Source organism: Mastomys coucha, unplaced genomic scaffold (assembly GCF_008632895.1).
Source record: "Mastomys coucha isolate ucsf_1 unplaced genomic scaffold, UCSF_Mcou_1 pScaffold6, whole genome shotgun sequence".
NCBI lineage: Eukaryota > Metazoa > Chordata > Mammalia > Rodentia > Muridae > Mastomys > Mastomys coucha.
This window is the reverse complement of record NW_022196912.1, coordinates 113,579,558-113,601,652: the sequence shown is the minus strand read 5'-3', so window position 1 is coordinate 113,601,652 and position 22,095 is coordinate 113,579,558. Positions and strand designations below refer to the sequence as shown.

The following is a 22,095-nucleotide window of genomic DNA, read 5'->3' as shown; positions in this document are numbered from 1 at the left end:
AGCTTGCTTTCTTTTCTTTTCTTTTTCTTTTTTTTTTAAAGTTTTATTGCATTATGATGAGAAAAGTTACATAATTTCAATTTATCTGAATTTGTTAACATTTAAAAACATATTTTAAGTAAATAGAATTAAATCACACTCTTGTTTCCCTTTTGTACCCCAACTCCTCCTAGAGACCCCCCTTCAATTCCTACAATACATTTTTTGTCATATTCTTTAAAATTTATAAAATATTGTAACAATAAAAATGAGTATTATAAAAGTTGTTTGATATAAAACAACAATCAATTTAACAGTCTTATGTAGATGCTTGTCTACAGCAATACTGAAAATACATGTTTTTCTCAATATAAATTTTAAATAACTCCAAACATATGAATTGTATATTTCAAAATAATATATCACTACTAGTATTTTTTAAATAAACATAAATATATAAAGTCTTTTTGTTTGCTTGTTTGCTTTATACTTAGTAGAGTTTAAAATCTTGGCTCTTATTGTGGTACAAGCCCAAAATAAGAACAATTTTTAGACACTGGATTTCATTGTAATAAGGCTGTACTTCAATGACCCTCATATCACCAAAGGATTTTACCTTCATCGGAGCTAAGCTGAGAGTTGATAGTTCTGCTGCGCCAAGGAATGAATTGTAGGCACAATTTTTGGATACAGACTTTCTGTTATGGTCAAAGCTTGAGTGAGTGACTTTATTCTCAGCCCACTGAGAACAGGTTACATTCAGTTAAGAAATGGTGTGTGTACTAAGATGGTCTATCCAAAAAGTCATTCACTAACTGTTACAATGAACAATGGTTCTGCTTGGAGGGTGGCACAGACATTAGGTGAGGGTAAGAATCTGGTTCATTGGCTGAGATAATTTGGAAAAGCATTCATCTCAGAGAAAAAGTAACTTATAAAGTCCTCTTCTTCAAACTTGATACAAGAGTTACAAACATCAAGCAAAGCATTCAGTCTCACTCTCTGTTGTTCTCTTACAAGCCACCTCAGAATTTAATTGTCTATGTTTCTTTTGGGTATATAAACACTTTTGAAATATGTAAGCTGTTCTGAAACCCATAGTATAGTGTAAAAACATGAAGTAAACAATACTACTGATAGAGAGGCTGAGATAGGAGAAGCAAGATTTCTAGACACTGTCATGTACAGCCATCAGCTTGCTTTCTTATAGAATCCAAGACTACCAGCCCAGGGATGGCACCACCCATAATGGGCCCTCCCACCCTTGATCACTGATTGAGAAAATGCCTTACAGCTGGATCTCATGGAGGCATTTCCTCAACTGAAACTCCTTTTTCTGTGATAACTCCAGCCTGTGTCAAGTTGACACACAAAACCAGCCCATACAGTCAGTTTGCCCTCCTGATATTGGGGATTCCCCAAGCACAGGAAGAGGGCACATCTTGGGCAACCCCAAAAGTGATCCATGTCATTCTTACACTGGAGAGGGACTATATTGTCATCTCCTGGAGAAGACAGACTCAGCGCAATGCCATCAGCCATAAACACCCACCTCTGGTCATGGATGCCCTGCTGATACGCCACGAGGTGTTCCCAGGGATTTGGATTGACTGGAGAGCTGAACAACTTTTCTTGAGCTCTGCTTCTTCCACTAAACCCACTGTAACGTGGCCATTTTATATTCACACTGTCTGTGTAATGGATGCTGGGGTTCTCACCACCCACCAGATGCAGAGCTCTTTCTGATCCCCACATGACATCATAGTTTGCATGCTCTAAAGGAAATGAGGAAATAACGTATGCAAATACTGAGGTCTCTGTAAAGTTAGAGAAAAGGCACTGTTGGCATTTCACTGTGAATGTTGCAAACCCGACAGTCAGGAGCGGCAAGCAGTGTAATGTATAGCACTGTTGAACAGGACTGCTCTTCCTGGTTGCTTCTCGATAAAGGGGAAGGCTTGGAGCGGCATGGATAGCAAACCATCCATTTTCTGTGAAATAAGGAACACACTGGAGGCTGAAATAGTGAGAATAGCAAATATCTTACATGCAAACTGCTACCTTAAAAGGACTGCCACACAAGCAATGGTTTTCTCCCGATGATAATGTTTGCTATTTTAATGTACAATATGGCACTTTGCAGACACAGGGAACTCAATGCATTTTCCTTGGTGGTGAGAACAGCTGGAGCTAACATAAATTGTCTCTTATTTTGGTAACAAAAGGCTTGGCATTTATTATTTTCTTGGAAGCCATAGAGGTATTTTAAAATAGTACACTAAAAAAAAATGTCGGTATCATTACCAATTTTGAGGCGCTCACAATAAGATTATTATTACCCACCAAAACACAGCCCCTGCATTCCACACACCCAACTTCCTGTAACGTTCACGGCTCGAGTAGCCATAAATTAATCCAAAGTAAGGATTAGCAGTTGGCGCAAACCATTAACTAAACTGCAGACTTCATTTAGATTTCCTACCATTTCATCTCAATGAGAGATACCAACATCAATTCAAGCTAGGAGGTCTAACACTTTAGTAGCAAACCTACATTAATTCAGACTGAATGGGATTACATACAAGATGGTTCAGGAAGGCCATAATATCTAGCGTTTTTCTATGCCAAATGCAGGGCCAAATGCTTAGTATGTTATGCTCTGATTTTTCCTTCCCTTGATTTCTCGGGGAGGCGGGGGTAGGGAAGCACTGGACATTATCCTGACAGTGTTAGGGATGATACAGTCAGCCCTAGGATGCCAAGCAATGTTTGCAAGACAGCTCTTGAGGAGCCAGACCTGGACTAGGGTCTTTCCCTGTCTCCCTCCACACCTCTACCCCTTTTCTCTCTGTGCATGTGTATTCATGTGCATGCGGAGGTGAGAGTTCAACCTGAGGCTTCTTTGCTTGGTACAGCCCACCTTATTTGCCCTAAGGTCTTTCTTAGCCCAAGGTCTCCCTGCACTCTTGTACGGGGTTCCAACTCGGGACATTCATTCTGGGTATGAAAGGACATTGAACCAGATCCGCCCAGAGCCCTACTTCCAAAGGTCATGTGGATCATCTAAAGCAGGTAAGTAACCTCAATGGGGTGGATGATTATCCTGAGTCAGTAATGAATATGGGGTTTTCTGAGACAGGTAGAAGGGGTTTCAGCTATGTAGGGAACACGGAAGCCCCCACTTTCCGCCTGGGCAAGGGCGGGGCTTGTCGAGGGTGGGGCTGGGCAAGGGCGGGGCTATCCTGCTCTTCAGCCAGAGCATGGAAGAGCGTGTTGCAAACATTCCCGCTGCCTTTGGCTTTCCTTTCCTGAGTGTTTTAAGGCTTAATTAATGTGTGTAAAGTGATCTGAAACACTGGAATGAAAAGAGCCAGGGACCCGCAGAGTGCCCATGATTACCTGAGGCCAGACAGCTGTAAAAGGGAACCGGAGGGGGGCCTGGAGAGGCTGGGAGAGGACTCTGTGCAGCAGCCAACTGGCTGGCCCCATGCCAACTTGGACTGTTTTTGGCAGAGTTTGGCCCCATGCCTTCCTCTCAAGGCTTACAAGGCAGCTCTACTCAGGAGAAAGAATTCTTTAGGGATCTGAACTGGAGCGGAAGAACCAGAGTGAAGATTCAAACTATGGCCATTTTCATGAGTCAACCCTACAGTGGAGGAGACAAGACAACACTCATCCACCTCTCTTGTCAAAGCAAGACAACTGCAGATCCCTATATTTCAGAGCCATGAAGAGATGCACATAGAAACATCAAAGAGATGAATGAGTCACAGCTTTCCTCTTGACAGGAGGCATAGCGGCAGTCCCATCACCCGTAGGAGGCAAACGAATCTCTTTAAAATGGTGGGTGGAAATAATGAGGTCCAGGACCCACACTGTTGCCCTATCTCCTAAGTGTGTTAGCACAAGGGCGAGGCTATCTGTCTCATGGGGGATATTAAGGCTGTGACTCCACAGGGCGATGTCAGGTGGCACCTTAGTGCAACTCGAAGCATGCAGGGAAGTGGCAACTCTTTCTTCCCTTATCACCCGAGTCCTACCAATATCTACAAAGTTTGAGAGCAAGCATCCAGCACAGAGAGGGCCCCTGCACATGCCTGTGTACATAAACAGTGGCTGTATAGACAGAGGAACCCAGACTGTTTATGATGATGGAGTTGACAAAAAGGGTTGTTTGGGTAACCCAGAGTTTATGTTGGGTCTTCATCGTGTTTCATTTGATGTCCTGCTTGGACTAATAGCTGGGTTGTTATCGACCTCCACAATCTACAATCCCAGGATGTGGCTGCTGGCAGCACCCTACAGTTTGGAGATGAGGGGAGGGGGAGATTTGCTTTCCAGAAGGCTCTGATAGCCTCAAAGAGGACTTACCCCAAGACCGGGTCTGTGGCTATACCATAAAACACCTATTCTCTCAACACAAGGAAGACCTACTAAGTGGATTGAGACACCCCCACCCCCACCTCCCCTGGAAAGAGGCCCACTTACAGCTTCTCTGCCTGAGCAATGTAAATGGCCAAGAGACACTGTCATACCCATCCATGAATTACTACAGTAATCCGGCTGCTCTCCTCCTGTTCTCCTCCATTAACCCTGACCGGCTCTTACTGTTTGATGTCACTCATGGGTCTCCAGAGGGTCCTCTGAAGCCACCAAAAATGAATTCCTTCATATAAACATCTGAACTAGTAACATGGTATCTCCAATAAGTCACCTCACCTTCTGGCCTATAAATGAAGACAGGTCTACATCATACCCCCGCAGGGTCCAAGACTGATTCCTGCATCCTTTGCAACACTGTGAAGTTCATTTTGTATGCTAGCTGTCCTGAGCCACAGAGTGGCCTCATACCTACTCAGAGGCTGTTCTGAGTGTGTCTGTGAGGATATTTTGGGGTGAGACTATCCTGGACTGTTAGCCTGAGTTAAGCTGATAACCTTCCATAACGTGGGTGGGCCTCACCCAACCAGCCAAAGGCATACCTAGCACAGGCAGATCTCCTGAGAAGGGGCCCTCTCAATCCAGGTCCCTTAAGCTGGGACATTAATTTTTTTTCCTGCCTCTGGATTTGCCCCAAAACATCAATTCTTCTGGGTCTTGATCCTGCTGATAATCACACTAGAACCATGCCATTAGCCCTGTTGGGTCTACAGTGTGCTAATGCAGGGCTTAGGGTAGATCAGCCTCCCTAGTTGCATAAGCAAGCAAATTCTGTCTTGTTTTAAGGCAGTGCCTCACTGTGTAGATGTGGCTGTCCTTGAACTCACAGAGATCCATCTGTCTCTGCCTCTCAAATGCTGAGATTAAAGGTGCCACACCCACCTGGCATAGCTACACTATTATAATAAATCTCAACCAGCCTTCCTTGCCCCCCTCCTTTCTGGAGGCGACCTTTTGCTACTTTGTGGGTGCTTTTTCCTTCTACCCTTTTCCCATCCCTTCAATCCCCTAATACTACAGAAGAGAGAAAAAAGGATACAGGGGAGAGAGGAAAGAGATCTCTGAGTAAAGTCAGGGTTGTTAGACTGCTTCCTGCAAATTAGGGGCACTGAGCTCCGTGGGGCAAGTTTGCTCTTTGCCACCAGGATATCTAATTTCTTCTTGTTTCTTCTTTTTACTTGCCCACGACTACTTAACAAACCACCACCACCAACAACAACCAACAGCCACCAACCCAACAACCAGCCATGCCTCTCAGGGCCCTAGCATTTATATAAGCCCTCAAAAGTCCCCAGAATTACAAACAGCACACAATCACAGAAACTATCTGCAGCTGGAAAAAAAAAATCCCACCCCTGCTAGAGCGTGAGGCAAATCATAGGCAGCTTCCTGCTTCCTCTTTGTCCTATAGGCTCTTCCCCCGAGAACCCTGAACTAATGCAAACCCCTTCTTCTCTTTTTGACACTTTTTGACACAGGGTCCCCAGCTATGCAGCCTAGGAGGACCTGGAATTTCTAACCTTATGTATGTCCTCCGCCTCCTGCTAGGATCACAGATAAGTGACATCATAGCCAGTTTGTGTGATGCTGGGGATCTAACTGGGGGTTTCCTGCACGCTAGGCAAGCATTCTACCTACTAAGTTACATGTCCAGGCCCTCATTTAAGAAAAATGAACACATACTATATATCAGACACTGTTTTGTTTTGTTTTTGTTTCAAGACAGGGTCTCTCTCTGTAGCCAAGGCTGGCCTCAAACTCTCAGCTGTTCTGCTGCCTTGACCATCCGTGTGCTGGGATTAAAGACCTTAGCTAGCATAGCCAGCTAAGACACTCTTATGTTCTTGACAAATCTCAGTGGAAAAAAAAAAAAAGCAACCAACAACAACCCTAACACGGTGGAACTTCTGCTGCTATGTGTGGAGGAGACGGTGGGCCATAAAGATCATAGATCAAAAATGTTAGAAAGTGGTCAGCTCAAAGAGAGAGGGGAAAATAATAAGAAGCAAGAGACACTGGAGAAGGGACACTGGACAACGGCTTATGGGACTCCACACTGGTCATGTGGAGACCTCAATCACCTTCAAAGATCAAGGCAGCCAGGGTCAAGGTCTACATCCCATTCCTCAAGTGACAGTGTCTCACTTAGCCTAGTCTCCCTTTTCTGACCCTCCATGGCTTGGCTAGTGGACTTCCCTCTCTCCATTCTTCTGTGCACCATGGTGAAGTTACTCAGGGATTAATCCCAGCAGAAATCTAACAACATCCCCAGGGTGAACAGTTAGAGGGAAGTGGCTGAGTTTACTGGGCCCAGGCCTTGAGGTCACCCTGTTGAAGATTCAGTGAGGGGCAGCCCAGCATATGGTGCCATCAGGCAGAAGGAGTGATGACATTCTCTGGCCAGCCTCTTCCTGCTAGCCTTCATTTTCTTTTCTGGGCCATACCTAGCCAGCAAGTCAACAATCGGGCACGCTTTGATACCTGGCTCGGCAAAGGCAGCCTCAGCAACTCAGAGGAGAATGCGCTTAAGAATGGCTCAGAAGAGAACTGTTCCCAAGGCAAGGGACAGCTGGCACTCAGGGCAGCAAGGACATAACTCAAGTGCAGCAGTGTGGCCACCACAGTTGTTTGCTTTAAGGACATTTGTGCCAGTTAGTTTTTGTTAACTACACAGAAACCAGAATCACCTGGGAAAAAGGGGCCTTGGCTGAAGAACTGCCTCCATTAGAACGGTCTGTGGTCATATCTGTGGGAGCATTGTTCTTTTTAGTTGATTGATGTGGGAGGGTCCATAATACCCACTGTGTGGGCAATGCCATCCCTGTATGTATATATATGTGTATATATATATATATATGTATATATATATATATATATGTGTGTGTGTCTGAGCAAGCCAGAGGAAAAGCAAGCCAGTAAATAGAGTTCCTCTGTGGTCTCAGCTTCAGTTCCTGCCTCCAGGTTCCTACTCAACTTCTCTCAGTGATGGATTATGACCTGGGAATTGTAAGATGAAATAAACTCTTCCTCAGGCTGTGTCTGGCCAGTGTTTTATCACAGCAACAGAGAGGCAAACTGGGATGATTTCATTTCCATTCCCACAGCCTAGAGTCATACCTTGCCTAATGCTTGATCCAGTCACAACTGGAGGAGTGAGTGAATTGAGAATGAATGAATGATGGACTCCAGCCTTGAGCCCGCTTATTAATGGGGCTGCTTTGTGGCATCTCACGGTTCCCTGTCGGTGATAAGGTTACTTGGATCCTACTGTTCACACCATTTTAAGGCTACACGGAGGGTACGACTATAATGTCTTTGGTGTTTCCACCAAGAGATCAGACAAATCCATCAGGTGAATTTTACACAAGTCCCCGGGAAGACGCATACACCTTCCCTGACTGGTCCCCTCTTCAGCGGTTGTACTCACTTGACCAAGTTTCTGTCTGTGAGGTTCAATGTCATTCAGCCCTTCACCTGGCTAGCAACAGGTTGGAACACATCATGAGAAGTGACACTTGGTTCTGGCAGAGAGGAGGAGGAAGTGGAAGGCCACAAACAGATCTGGCTGCCGACTTTCCCACGGGTGCAGGAGAGCTGAGAAGTGACTCCCCAAAGGGCCGTCAGAAGCCTGGTGCTGCTAAGTCAGCTCAGGGACATTCTGGGCTCACCTTAGATCTAAGATCCTTGACTTTGGGGTTTATAAAACCTTTCCGAGGGGACACTGGAAAGTAACCAGTTTCTACTGCAGACACATACCCCCTGTGTATAAGGCGGAGGCAGTAGTGTCTCTGACACAGAAAAACAAACAAACAAACAAAAACAAAAACAGTGTACTTGGGTGACTGAGGCACTTAGCCTCGAGCTGGAAGCCCCAGGAGAGAAATTTGAACAGTCCAGGTCCTGCCAGCAAAATTTCTCAGCAGAGACTAAAATATTCTCAAGTTGCTTCACATGGCCGTGCTGTAGACTGGGGGCTCTGCTACAGGTAAGAAAGGAGGATGCTGGGAATCTACCTACATTCCCATAGTGCTTGCAGAGAGGTAGGGGGGCGGGGCAGACGGTATGCCCTGAAGACCAGGGCTTGCTGCAAGGGATGGGGGTGGGGTGGGGTGGGGTGGGGTGGGGGAGACTGGAGGCAGAAATTCCATCCGAACCAGTTGCCAGCTGGGTGGCTTTGGACCAGTCCTTTCCTGAACCTCCATTGTCTCCTTTGAAAGCCCGGAATTAGCTCTGTTTTTCTCTTGGAGGTGTGGTGAAGATCACAGGAGATGGGCGAAAACAACAACGTTGCAATACTAGGCGTGAAAAGAGTCACCTGTGATGCTCAGTTAATAATGTTTAAAAATCTCCCATTACCTTTAGCTAGGCATCACTGGAAGGCAGAGGGCAACCACACTTTTCAAAGGGACATTTTTCTGCTCTCAAAATAGAAGTCAGAAGACACGGTTTTAGTTTTCTTTTTGGTGTAAACCACAGCACCGACGACGACGGTTGTTGCCATTAGCAGTCTGACTGAATCGTGACCTTCTAACTTGGTCTGAAGTTAGAAGACTGTAGGAATCCTTGAAGGGATACTTTCGGTTACCAAGCCTTTCAAACAGGTTTCCCCAACTGTTATCATGAATTAGGGGCTAATGGAATTGTCTTCTTAAAGGAGAACCTGCAAGATTTAAGTGACCTTCCAGGTGGGCCACAGGAGAGAGCCAGGAGGGTGGAAGTTGGGGTGGAGGTGGGGTTGGGGTTGGGGTGGGCTGGGATGGGGGGCTGGGAGCCGTTGGTTTAGTGAACTCATTGCAAGGTAACACTCTTGTTTAGAAAGAAACATAGTTTTTTTTTTTTACAGTCCTAATGGCGCACGAGCTGATCTGTGAATCAATCCAGGATCATAATTTACTTTTGGTTTATGGGATTTGTGAATTTTCGCATTTGTTTTAATTTGTAATTAAGTTTTCTCTACGAGGCACACCATATGCCACCATTAATTCTCTCTAGTTGATTTCTTAGGAGATACATGGGTGCATATTTTGATGTAATTTTGGAGGTCTTTTGAAAATCAGATGACTACGTGGTGAGCCATATGGGGCTTTGTTATTTAAAACACAAATTATAAAGCTAGAGAAAGCAAAATGGGGGGTAAAAACTCCTAACGGGGGCAAATTGGGGGAAAACTGGTTTCAAGCGCACAAATTGTCCACTCTTTTTTTTTTTCTCTCGCCGATATTCTGAAATCTCTGAGGATCCCGCGATGTCTCTTACCTCTGAGAGCGCACTCTATACCACAGGTGCACGGAGCAAACCTCCTGGCCACGCTGGTGCTCTCCACCCGGGCTGCAGATTCTAGCATCTGCCTTCTGGGAATTCGGCTAGAGCCAGCGCCTTTCTTTTGCACACCCAGGCTCTGGCACTGAGCTCCGCTTTCTCCGCACCCACGGCGGCTCGGCTTTCCCGCCCGTGCTTTCCCGGGGCTCCCCCTCCTCGGCCGCCCGGCAGTACGTGCAGGCTGCAGAGCGGGCCGCGGCCCGGGCGGCGAGCGCTAGGACCCAGCAGGACTCCGGGCCCGGGTGGGAGCCGAGCCGCCGACCCCGTGCAGGCGCCGGGCGCTGGAGCCGGGTGTTCCGGCCGCGGTCGGTGCAGCTCGGCTGGGAGACGGCGCGAGCCGGCGGCGGGGTCCCCCGCGAGTCCAGCGCCGCCGCAGCCCCCCAATGCGGCCGCGAGAAGCAGCTGGGGGGCAGGCGATCGAAGGTAAGGAAAATGCGGCTCGCGGGCTGCATAGCGAGCCTCTGCCGGGGTTAGCATTGTCACCCCCGAGCCTCGCTGCCCAGGCTGCCCATTTTGGGGGGCACCCCCTGGCTTTTTATCTTAAGGTGTCCGCCCCCATCTGTGCTCCTAGTTTCGGATTGATTTATAGCGTGCAACCCATGATGGGAAAGACCCAGGGATGGCGAGTTGGTTATTTTCATTAGTTTTTGTCTCAAAAGTAAGTTCATTTAAAAAAAAGAAAGAAAAGAAAAGAAAAGAAAGAAAAGTTTTTTTTTTCCTGGAATTTGTAGATAGCGGTTTGCATTTTTATTTTAAAAATTCGCAAACAATGGATATTTATAAAAATTACCGAATAATTGATGTAATTCTGTTAATGACTTCGGAGGGAGGCGGCTTTGGAGGGTCCCCAGGCATGACTTGTATTTTCAAGGAACTAACGTGTTAAATGTGGAGTTTGGCTGGGGCAGAGTTACAGCATCGCTGTCGTAACTGTTTTGCTATCAATTATAAACAGAGTGTCTATGGGCAGTTTAAACCTCTTTTTCAAATGCCGGAGCTGCATATCCCGGCGTGACATGGACAAACCAGAGTGTCCATTGAAGGAAGCAGGAGTGTTTCTGGTTTTGGAGAAAAACGTTGCTTTGAGAAGAAAAACCCAGATTCCTAGCCCGGGAGACTATTTTTCATGCTTTGTTTATAGTCTGGGAATGACATTTGGGAAAGGGGAACGCGGTCTTTCTTGGGAGCTTTTAATCGTGGGGGTTATTAATTTATTTAATTTATTAGTTTCAATTGGTTGGGCTCGGGGAGCCTTCCGTCACCAGGTTGTGCTAGCGTTGGGACACATGATTGCGAAGGTAAACTACCAGCTAGGAAAGGACTGGACCGGGCTGGTGGAAGCTCCCGTGGCGCTGTTGTAGGCTGGGTGCTACTGGCTCATTGAGGAAAATGGGGATGGCTTTCGGAGCTGAGGAAGACATCAGTATTTCCCTTTTGTTCCCTGTTTTTTCATTGATCTCCAGCTCTGCCTAAGCCAGGGGGAGCAGCTCTGAGGGTGCAGAGAGCCCTGAAGACTGCACGAATGTCTGGAGCCCGCTCTAACTCTCACACTGATTGGTCAGTCAGATGGAGACTTAGGAAAACAGTCACCCGAAACCTTCTTTTAAAACCTTGTCTTAATTTCAGGTCTGCCTTCTTGTACATGGGTCCCTTTGCGGTTTCTTTTTTGATCTGGGTGCATCTGGCTCACTCTGGGTGTCTTTTTCTTTAATTTTTGTGTTGTTGTTTCTATCCAGATAAAGTAGGCCATTTTGGTGACAAATTTCTTTGCGGATGTCAGCTTCTAGCTTGCCTTGATAGATGTGGGGCTTCACAATACTGGCTCAGTGGTTTCTGTTCGTAAGTTGTAGAATGCAAAGTTGCTCAACTTGGAATTAATTTTTCCTAATTTTTTTTTTCATCTAAGCATTTAAATAGCTACACCAACAGATGGAAGCTTAACTGTATCATTACTTTGATAATTTAAGTGCCTTGTGAATTAGCATGTTTCTCGAGCTAAATCTAAGTCTTTAGACAGTGAAAGGGAAAACAGACAATGAGGGGCAAGCAATCTTGATCAGCTTGCATACTGTTGCAAGAAATTGTGGCGCCTGCTTTGAGCAGAATACATTCACATCCAAGAAAGGGGGGGGAGTTGTCTTTTACCACAGAAGGCAGAATTAGAGAGAGGGATGAAGCGGGATCTCTAAAAGACAGCCTGCTGCCTCTGGACATCTTCATTTGAGCCTGAAAGTGCCTCATTAAAGAAGCTGGGTCCCAGAAGTTGTTAACCGTATAAACACTTTTCTGATTGGTTTAAATATTTAGACACAGGAAGTAGATGGTATCTAGTAACCCAGGAATGGAGACATGGTTGTCATAGAAACTGAGAAGTGTAACCCCACCCCACCCCCACCACACATGCATTCACTACCATGACCACCACTTAAAAAAAAAAAAAAAAAAGCCCTGCATGTCATCAGAGATGCTTGGAGAACTTGCTGGCTTCTGTTAGCTTTCCCACAACATCTGTTGAAACCTGAGACCATGCCTGTCAAACCAAGGTCATTTTATAACAACAACCAAAAAAGCAGCCCTCTGGATTTCATAACTGTATTTTTATTGAAAATAGTTCAGGGAAGAGCCTGAAAGCCAGGGTGTGTTCATGCTTACTTAGCATTTTGCATCCTCTGAGCTGAGCAAGGGGAAGGCTACAAGGAATACATTTGAGCCATTAATTGTAGAACTGTGTGTCTGCTACTAGAGGTATGTTCTACTGTTAGAACAAAAGTCCTTTTTACAGACTTAAAGACCAGAATGCTGCCCGTGGAGGAAGGGTCATTTGGCAAAGGCGTAATGAAGTGTTTCCGCGTTTGCAAGCCGGTTCCAGGTGGAGCTGAGGTGTTTGATCATGTCTCTGGGATTTTGGACAGGTTCTCTCAGGCTGCCTGGTGCTCAGGGGAGCAAAGGGCAGGGTGTTCTTGGTGGCTGAGCAGGGAGAGGAAATGCTCCTAAGTGGAGTGAGGACCGTTTCCAGACTGCAAATATGACTGCCCAGTTGATTTAGAAGCATTTCCTCTCCTGTGAATGGAGAGCGGTGCTTTCGTTTTGAGGCTATTTTTGGGGGGCAGCCCCCTAAGCCGCTTACACCCATATCAGCTATATCTTATTCATGGTGAGGAGTATCAAGGAGAGAAGTTTAACTGCCTCCCCCAGTGCCCCCCTTTCATTCGTTTTGCTAAGCAGAGAATAACCAAGCATACCTTGCCTGAATTTTGACTTTGAAGTGTTTCAGTAAAACTTGATATAACAATCAACGCATTGGCTAGAATTTGACCCGTGTGTCAATGGCAATCTTTAAATAGTAATTTTTTTTTTAGTATTTATTATTATTAATTATGCGCAGGCACATGTATTGGCATGTGGGTTTGGACACATACCAGAGGTCCTGGGAGCTGAAGTTACAGACTGTTGTGAGCCCTCTTATGTAGGCACTGGAAGAGACCTCTGAACTACTGAGCCATCTCTCCAGACCCTCTTCTCATATACATATACATACACATACATACATACACATGTATATGTATATATATATGTGTGTGTGTATGTATGTATGTATATATATATATATATATGTATATATATATATATGTACACACATATATAGGGCTTTTTTCAAGACAGGATTCCTCTGTGTAGTCCTGGCTGACCTAGAACTCACTCTGTAGAGCAGGCTGGCCTCAAACTCACAGAGATCCACCTGCCTCTGTCTTCCAAGTGCTGGGATTAAAGGTGTGTACCACCCCCACTCTACCAGACTCCTAAATTTCAAGTTCTTTCTATTTGTATCGAAATAACTTCTCTCCATACATGATATATTTAGCACTGCACTGTTTTTTTTATTAAAATGGTTTTATAATTTATTTAAATTACAGTTTGGTCCTTCTAAAAGAACATCACATCTCCCTTGTTTTCCCCAACTGATTGCCTCAAGGAGCTGGGAGAATTGAAAGAGCTCCTAAATATGTTTTAATGCTTATTTAATATCCTATATCAATGGTGTGGCAAACAGCTTAGAGCCATGTCGTGTCCAAGATCCAATCATGGGTGTAGTTCACGATCCCATGTTATCAAATAGATGGTGCTCCAGGACTTGATGGCCTAACTGGTCCCTCTCAGCAAAGGATTTCCTGTTGAGAAGTTATCTGCAAGTACGGCAAACTGTCATTGGCAGGAAACCTGACAGTTGCTTGTTTTTACAAACTGAAGGAAGTGAATGAGACTTGTTAGTTTCCAGAATTTACCTTGATTCACTCCAGCCTGCCCCAGAATTTGGTTAGTTCAAAGAAGGTGACCATGGGTTGTACAAATGATGAGCTTGCTTCAAATCACTGGGGCTTCCGTGAATTTCTGTTTTGACTTTAGAATTAGAAGAATTAATCCTTTCACTGTCGGGTACAGCTTCGTTCATCAGTACAAATGAGCAAGGTGCTCAATGAAGTCCTAACTCATTCCCAGTTGTCAGAAAGTCACGGACAGGATCATTGAAGCTGGCACTGTTTTGATGGCTGTGCCAAATTTTTATCAGTAGTTCCAGAATACCAACCAAATGTCAAAGGGGGGAAGAAGGGAAAGAGAGAGAGAGGGAGAAGGAGAGAGAACACTGTCCTTCCCTCCTTGCTTCTGAGGAGGGAAAAATTCATAAAGAACATATTTCAGGTATGTGCCGACCTTGCTGGTAGCAGGAACCACATGGTAGGCTCGGGTTTGTAAAAAGGCACTTGAGAAAGAAACATCGCAACTTTGAAAGCATTTACTACTTGAAATAATTATTTATTTCACTTTTTTTAATGTTGGATGATCACATGCTTAATTGCTTCGATTCATGAATGTTCCATATTCTGGAGGGGTGGGAGGAAGGCAAGCCTCCTTATAGGCTGTAAGTACATAGACCCCCATAATAGAACCAGCTATCGGAATGGACCACATACGTGTTCTTAGGCATCCTTTCTGTTTTATAGTTAGCACCAAGTAGAATCTTAGCAAGATCCTGATATCTGAATTGAATCAAAGAAGAGCTAGCTACTCGAGAGGAGCCAGGAGCCCAGAGGTGGTGACCACCCTCCAGGCAGCACCTGGGGCTAGCTCTCGAATTCAGAGCTCTGCCAACATAGTTGCAAACCCACTGCTTTTCAAATGCCCCAAATATTCTCCTAAGGAAGCCGGAGGGAACTGCCCTCAGGGCCCTGTGCCAGCTCAGCTAAAAAGAACTTTTGCCTGGGCAATTTCAGAGGACCCTTGTTCTCAGAGAGAGGAGGAGGGGAAAGGTAACAATCGGTTATGTCTCATAACACATCCTGAGAACCTACTGGGAATCCAGAGAAAGATCTGACCAGTCACTGCATAAAAAAAGTCCCAGGCTCATCATAATGAGAGAGGGGCAAAGACTTTTTTAGGGGTGTAAAAATGCAGGCCTTCTTTATAAGTTATAGGAATGGTGTGTGGACGTGACCAAGGAGGTCCGCTGTCAAATTGCTGGGAGGCTTGGGTTCAGTGTCTGTCAAGGGTAGTGTCATCTGGGAAGGGAAGCTCTGCTGCGTACTTCGGCTTGGAGGACTCAGGTTTGTCGCAAGGTGATAACACACAGATGATATTTGAATTATCATCAAATAGACTCACTTATCTCCTCTAGTATAAGAATGTCCTGAAACAGTGTAGACTGTATGTAGATTCTGCTCAGGTGCCCGTTGTGTTCTGGATGTAACTGGTAGTGGGGACTTTTAGGTGTGCTGGACGGGGGAATCCTCTTCTACCTTGCATTTTTTTTATTTTTTATTTTTAGTATTGTATCATCATCAGTGTGTGTGATGTAAGGGCAGCTGTGCATGTGGAGATCAGAGCACAGGTTGGGTTCTAGGAACTGGTTTCTGATTTATATTTAGCACCAAGTAGGATCTCATGCCAGCATTGGCACCTACTGAACCAGCTCTTGGTTCAGTACCTTGATTTCCACAAGTCCAGAGGTATGGAGACGGCAGCGGAGACCCCACAAGCTATGGGGAGTTGGATTGTTCTGAGCGACACCACCAATCTCTCGGCACTGATCCTCTGAGGTCGCACAGCTGGGGAGTCTAGAAATAAAAAAGGACACGTAGCTCCTACTCTCCCTTCTCCAGTTCCTCGTATTGTGCTTGCCCAGCTCCCACTGTCTGCATGGGGCTGGAGATCATGATTAAAATAATCAGTGTTGGAGGAAGCCACAGAGCTTCCAACCATTTTTTAAAGAAAGCATTTCCTTTAAAAGATGAAACTAGTAGAGAGCACAAAATTGTCGGCCGCAGTAGTGGATGGAAATGATTGTGGGTAACTTTCAGTTATTGAATTGCGCTGAATAAAGCTTTTCATGGGTAGGCTGTTTAAGGCCTCCTCCTGCCTCCTCCCACCTGCATTTCAAGGAAGGAGTGTGTAGAGCCCTGGAAAACCAGCCGAACCTTCCAAGGCCATTCAGCATGGCAGAGCTATTCTGCTCTGGAGTGGGGCACTACATCTCAATATTCTTGGTATTTGTTTTTGGTTTTGATTGCTTTGTCTCTTTGGTTTTAAGACAGGGTCTCATATATCCTAGGATGGCCTGGAACTTGCTATGTAGTCAAGGATGGCCTTGAACTCTTGATCTTCCTGCCTGGTTACAGGTGTGTACCCTCATTTGCTCACTTTGTATGGTGAGGGGGTTGAGCCCAGGTTTTTGTGCATAGCAGGCAAGCACTTTATCAAATGAACTACATACTCAAACTAAGGGCTTGCTTTTCTAATGGAAGAGTACCCATCAGTTATGGGGATGCTGCTGTGGTTGTCCCTGAAGGGCTTTTCTAAGTGTGGGCCAGTGTGGGCCCAGTACAGAAGCAAAGATCCGGAGTGAGCAAGTTCTGCTTGGGAGGAGGATTTTAGCGTGTTATTCAAGGTCGATTTTGGAAACCCAGAAAGATCTCTTTGTGCCTTAAAGTGTTCTAATTTAACAAACAAACTTTAATAGTTGTATAGGTGAGGCAGGTGGTGATAGCAGTGGCACACACCTTTAACCTCAGCACTTGGAAAGCAGAGAGGCAGGAGGGTCTCTGAGTTCAAGGCCACTCTGGTCTACAGAGCTCGTTCTAGAACAGCTGGGGCTACACAGAGAAACTCAAAATGAATAAATAAATAAATAGTTGTATAGACTTTAAAATGAAATCAGCTAGGCACTACTGATGAGTAAATAACCATCTCTGAACTAAAACCATTGCGTCATTTCTTGAGACTATATTAGCACGAGGAATGGTCTCTCAAGAAACTACAGCTTTCTCTAGGCAACATTGGCCATATTGGATGACAGAAGAATGACATTGTCCTGAGAAGGGGTTTGTTTCACTGGATCCTACTTGCTGCCTTACTTCATTTGAGTCGTAATAACCTAGTGTTGACATCACTGACTAACAACCAGCTTGTTCTCACCTCCTGTTCCTGAACCCAAACTCCTTCTAGCCTTTGTTACCCAGTGACCACATAGAAGCAATCCGATGGATCCCTGCCTGGGAGTGGTAGCACCCGCCGCCTTCCAGGGGTGAAATGGAGTCTTCCCCCTAGAAAAATGGGAGCAGAGAATGGCGAAGGTTCTCTGTGATTCTGGGAAGAAATGGGACTTTGCCTGTTGACTTTGGTGTTCAAGTATATGAGCATAAGTGTTGGGCGGGGCCTCTCAGGTCCCTTGTTGGTGAGTTTTACTCGGTCATCTTCATCTTTTTAGTTGTCTTCAGCCAGGCCCCAAGCACATTCGCTTACTTGGTAAACAAATGATCCTGCCCACTACACAGGATTTTCCTGAATTCCACAGTAGTCTAACCCTTAAACAGATTTTCTGACAGTATCTAGCTTTAGAAGTAGGAACAGCTCAACAAGCTCATGTGTGCAAATACAACAGCAGCTCTGTAATTGCTTTTTTTTTTTTTTTTTTTTTTTTTTTTTTTTTTTTTTTTTTTTTTTTTTTTTTTTGGTTTTTCAAGGCAGGGTTTCTCTGTGTAGTCCTGGCTGTTCTGGAACTCACTCTGTAGACCAGGCTGACCTTGAACTCAGAGATCCGAGATCCTCCTGCCTCTGCCTCCCAAGTGCTGGGATTAAAGGCATGTGCCACCACTGCCCAGCTGCAATTGCTTTTTTTCTTTGATCGTTTTTCTGGGTATCCTACTGGGCTTCGGACACTTGTGGCTGGATGGTTAGAACCAACAATCAGAGAGATTCAGCAGTGTGTATTCCTGGCTCTTAGGTTCTCTTGAAGGGGTCCCAATAAATAATCCACACCAGATGGAATGTATTCCTTCTTCACAGGTGTGGGTTTGCATATTTCACGTATATGAAATCACTTTAAGAGCCAAACGAAGAGGCTAAAGACGTGCAAATGTAGGGAAATGAATCATTCACAAATTCAGAGAACATTAATTAGACACCTACTGCATACCACCGACTGTGCCTTGTAAACGGTGTGCTACCTGCTCTGGAGCTCATACCAACCTTTTAAGTGGAACTCTTTCAAAATGTGGCTCTCTTAAACTTTGTATTCTGACACCATCTTTGCAAGGGCAGCTCAAGGTTGCATATTTTACCTGAAGCCAATCCCAGGAAGCAACAGGAAGGCTACCAGCAGTGAGTGAGCTGTCCCTCTCTAGAGCACTGAGCGTACCGAAACTGTGGGAACTGGAACTCTCAGCCCCTGGCTCAGGACTCACATTTTAGCATCTGAGGTTGCCATATGAGCTGACAGAGCAGACTTGGTCCCAAGAAGGTGTTGTGACCTGGACACCTTTGGGAGGTGGACCTGTCACGTACTGGGATGTCAGGCACAAAGGGGACAAGGCCAGGGTCATCTTAGCAGTTTTTATTGTTACCTTGTATTTACCAGTTCCTTCTCCAGTTTTAGAACTATAGATGCGCTTGTGTGTATGCATAAATATGCATGCATGTATGTGCATGTGTATGTGCACAAGTGTGCGTACATGCGTGTGTGCATGTGTGAGTGTAAACATGTGCTCATGGAGACCAGATGTCTGCATCAGGTGTTTTCCTCAGTTGCTTTCTACCTTATTTTTTGAAACATGGATCTCTCACCAGACCTAGAGCTCTTGCTTTTGGCTGGACTGGCCAGCAAGCCCCAGGGATCCTCCTGTCTCTGCCTCCCAGTGCTCACTTTACAGGTAGACCAACTGTTTATGAAGATGGAAGAAAATCAGGGTCTCATGTTTCACTTTACTGACTGAGCCATCACCCTAGGCTGGACAGGTGTCTTTTCAGTCACCTTGTGAGCTTACGAATGAGTAGATGTCCTGGAGAGTGGGATTTGAATGTGAATGTGTAGAATGGGGCCAAGGGATGGGGTGGACAGTTGAGTCATTTGGGCAGAGATCTCCAGGAAGGCCGTGCCTGTTTTCCGTTCCTTTCCGTTCCTGTCTGCTTTCTGTCTCTCACATGCTCCTCATTTTCCAGGTTAGGAAACTTGGACTCTCTCTCCACCCGAAGCATCTGTTTTATCCCCGAGGCTTCTGTTCGCTGTCTTTCAGTGCCTCTTGTCTTAAATGAGTTCTGTCTGGCGTCCAGCTCCACGAACCCCACATGTGACCTGCGTGACCTCAGGGAGGCTTCTGTCCTGATCGCCTTTTCTCTTTCTATGCCTTCAGAGCTGTCTACCCCCAAACCGCTCACCAGGTCTGAGCTTTGATGCTAGACCTCCTCTTTCTGACTTATTTGCGCTAACCCAGCTGGGTGCGCCACCGCCGAGGGAGTTACTTAACCTTAGACTCCAGTCTTGGCTGCTGTTTCCTTAAGTAACATGGGAATCCTAAAAGGATTATTGGAGAAGATAAATCCTAGAGTCCTTGAAAAAGGACGTGTCACGGAGCCTGGCACGTAGTCAAAATTACTGAGCTATTCTTATTGCTGTTTTGTTAATATCACTACTGTCTCCCTCATCCACTGAGAACCCGCAGAGGATCCCTGAGACCCACCTTATCAAACCTGTGCTGTGCCACACTTTCAATTCCTTCTGTAATCCCTGACCTTGCTGCTCAGGGAAGGGCCTGGGATCTGGGTTACACAACATTGGTTTAGACAGCAAGTGTCCCCACACTTTTGTCATGGCTTCTCTGGTTCCACGGCCTTTGTGCCCTCGTGCCCGGCCACGGCCTTTTTTCTTATCCACGTTGTAGACTGTCATTTTAATCCACTTAAAACCTCCAGTGTGTAGAACAAAGCAGCTCCTGTCTCTTGTCTGGGCAGACTTCCTCCCGACACACACCTGAGTGTCAAGAGAAAGCTTTGGTAGTGCCCGTCTTACGGTTTAGCTGTACCTGAACATTCCAACAGAGCCCGCATTCTCAGTCTCCCTCCAAGACCAGTGCTCACTCCACCATGCTTGCTCGCCTAGCTCCGCCCCACTCTTGTATTTCTCTCAAAGGCAGAGGCAGCTCAGAGCTGAGTGACCTTGGCTCTCGGCCTTGAGTCTGTCCAAAACTGGTCTGTGTGGTATGCAGATACAGGTTCACTCTTTTATGTAGTGTATATGCACACATGCAGCTATAGTATACAGTAGAATAGATATCTAAGTATTGTATCTGCATACCGTATACATACATGTAAGTATTGTGTGTCTACTTATATCTGTATCCACAGTTACATCTGATTCTAGGCGAGCTGAATCCCAGCTCTACAGCTGCATTTCTTTCTGTATATTGGTTTGTAGACCAGGGTTTGTAGACCAGTGTGTTATATACTTAATTGAATTATTAAACTTTTAATTGAATCATACATGTGAAGAACAATGATAGCTAGCTTGATTTCTTAAAGATTTATTTGTTTATTTATTTATTTATTTATATTTTATCTGCTTTGGTGTTTTGACTGCATATATGCCGTGTGAGAGTGTCAGATGCCCTGAAACTGTAGTTAGTCAGCTGTGAGATGCCACCTGAGTGCTGGGTCTTGAACTCGGCTCCTCTGGACGAGGAGCCAGAGTTCTTAACCACTGAGCCATCTCTCCAGCCCACTGGTTTGTATTTTTAAGTGAACGTATCCATGTAACAACAAACTGAACATTATCTACATTAAGAAGTTTCTTTGTGCCTTAAACCGCTGTGTCCTGAGGATGATCACTTCCCTGGTTTTGGCTAGTTTTGTCTGTATGTGAATTTTATATAAAAATAATCTGGTCAATGAGAGAGCTTAGATGGTTTCTTAGGACTTTATTGCTATGAAGAGACACCATGACCACAGCAACTCTTATAAAGGAAAACCTTTAATTGGGGTTGGCTTACAGTTTTGAGGTTCAGTCCATTACCGTCATGATGGGAAGCATGGCAGACAGGTGCTGGAGAGTTCTATATCCAGATCTTCAGGTGGCAGGAAGAAAGAGTGACACTGGGCATGACTTGAACTTCTGAAATCCCAAAACCCACCCCCAGTGATACACTTCCTCCAACAAGGTCACACCTATCCCACAAGGCCACAGCTCCCAATAACGTCACTCCCTGTGAGCCTATTGGGGTCATTTTCATTCAAACATCACAGTAGGTAAATGTGCTTGCCATTAAACCTCACACCTCTAGTTGAAATCCCAGAACCTATATGATGGAATGAGAGAATCTACTCCTGCAACTTATCTGTGATCTACACACACATGTGTGTGCATACAGACACACACGAAGTGAATACATAAGCATAATATAACTTAAAACGATACAGTGCATTTTTTTTGTATTTGTTTTTCCTACTTATCAATTTGTTTCTGAGAATCCCCATGGGACTGATTGTTACATGTAGCGATAGTATGCTCTTTTGTTGCTGTCTGATGTGTATGGTTTTAGAAATGGTGCTGGCATCAAATTTTATACATGACTTTTAGTGAGCATGTGCTACATTTATGCCTGTAGGCTACTTGCTGTATCCAAGGTTATGCTTATGGTCAAAGAATGAAATTGATTTTGTTGCATTAATATGCTATCCAGAGATAATTTAAATTTCTTAATTCTATCGTGTATTGCAAATTCTTTTGAATTTTTATGGGTGATCATATCATATCATATCATATCATATCATATCATATGCAAAGAACATGTAGGTTGCTTTCCAAGCCTTGTAGCTGTGGTTTCTTTTCCTTGCTGCACTAGCTAGCTTCCATCGCAGTGGACTGAGGATGAAAAGTCTCTGTAGGTCCCGCTATAATGTTGGTGACCTTACCCAAAACGTACTCACTGTCATAATCAGGAGTACAGTGTTAACAGGGTATGTTGTAGATTCCTTTGTCCAGGGCAAAAGTTATTTTTATTTTCTTATTTTTTTATTTATTTCCTAACTCTTAGA

General features: G+C 45.0%; 1 protein-coding gene across 3 annotated transcripts in view; it reads left to right on the top strand.

Moving 5' to 3' along the window:
• Positions 1-9,766: 9,766 nt before the first annotated feature.
• Positions 9,767-22,095, top strand: part of Foxn3 (forkhead box N3) — a 382,814-nt gene continuing 370,485 nt past the window's right edge. For 2 of the 3 annotated variants that reach the window (XM_031356755.1, XM_031356753.1), the window contains exon 1: positions 9,768-10,161. The gene's annotated coding sequence lies outside the window, so the exon portion shown is untranslated. Of the gene's footprint in view, positions 10,162-22,095 lie in introns of all 3 variants that reach the window. The other variant, XM_031356754.1, reaches the window with a different exon arrangement.